The following is a 1,612-nucleotide window of genomic DNA, read 5'->3' on the forward strand; positions in this document are numbered from 1 at the left end:
ATCACTGTCACTACTACCCTGTCGGCCTTCACTGGCGTTGTGGTGAAACACTCCCTAGATGTGTTCAACGTCGCCTCCTTCAAGTGTAATTGGAGCTCCCAAGTTGTGGCTCAACCAAAACCCTTTCGTCCAAGTGTTACTCGTCCGACCCGACTCCAAATCTCCCGACCCATCTCCTTGGCGTGACCCATCATCCCCAGTCCAAGTTGTTGATGAGCTTGAGCCAATCGAATGGCCCCTCCCTTTTTTTGGTCCATTTATCTTAGTGGGCTTTGCACAAACACCCTTTAATTTCATATTATTATTCTTTATGCCCCCCAACTTTCAGCCTATCATGCCACTATAATCCTTAGTCACTGTTTTTTGAGAGTTTGTCTCATTACTCATAAAATCATATCCCATAGAATCATCTTCATCTTCAATACTTACAGAACCTGAATGATACGTTACATAATTTTTATTATTCTGTTTTAAATGCTCATTAATCCACTCATTCAAATTTGATTCTGGTATTACGACTCTATCTTTCTCCTCTCCTACCTCCCTTGGCAATTATACCACCACTTTTGCTGTCTGATCTCTATAGTCTTCCAGTGTGATTGTCTGTGCATTCCTTATATCCATAGTTGTTTATGGATAGGCTCGGCTTCAACATCTGCTTTTAAGTTACAATTCAAGCCATATGTATCACGACCAACCTCATTCACCAGGACATTGAAGACACTCGTGCCTAATGTAATATGGACCCATTCATTAATTACATCCATGACACAAGTATCAATTTGCACGCGTCCAACACTGAATGATAGCACGATTCCGTCACTTTATCACATTTAACTACTTTCCCCCATTGACTTTCTATCATTCTGAAAGTATCCACTAACCAAGCATGCAGCAGAACCCCAAAGCATTCTAACAACACTCTTTTAGTTTCACTTAGCTCCGCCTCATCCTATCTCCACACATTATAAAAGAATTGTAATAGACTATTCACTCTAAAAGTGTAAGCCTCTTCTACATGCAACATATTATCAAAATTCATAAGGGCTTTATATACTCCGAGCTCCCTAACCTGAAAAACTTGAGGTAGATTCTTCCCAATCATATCCTTCAAAGAGTTATAATCAATGACCTTCGCTGTTTCGCCCACTAAACTCCTCTGTAGCCATTCCAGATTCTCCTTGGCCATTGATATATACTTCCACTTTTTTCGTCCATTCATTTCCATGAGGATCTTCTTCGTTTGTTGCCTTCCTTGGTTCTTTGACATCCATCCCTGAGTTTCTTTGGTCCACTCTTCGTTTCGACTAGTCGTTTATAGCTTTCCAATTCGCCTATACTTCTTGAACCCTTGTCCTTCCTTTCAATCTCATTTGGTTCATTTTCTCTGTAGCCTTCAACGCTCCTCTCTTTGTTATATATCGTATGAATGCAAAAATGTATAAATTATCACTTTTTTGTTTTTGTGATAAATATATGTCATTTATGTGTCCAATCCAATTGAATCGATAGAACAATTTCTTTTTTGATATGTCTTCTGAAAAATTGTTAACAAAAAGAAAGATTCATTTTTCAATCGATAGTACTTTTTCCGAAAACTCTCAAATCCATT

Source organism: Arachis stenosperma, chromosome 3 (assembly GCF_014773155.1).
Source record: "Arachis stenosperma cultivar V10309 chromosome 3, arast.V10309.gnm1.PFL2, whole genome shotgun sequence".
In the NCBI taxonomy this organism is placed as follows: Eukaryota; Viridiplantae; Streptophyta; class Magnoliopsida; order Fabales; family Fabaceae; genus Arachis; species Arachis stenosperma.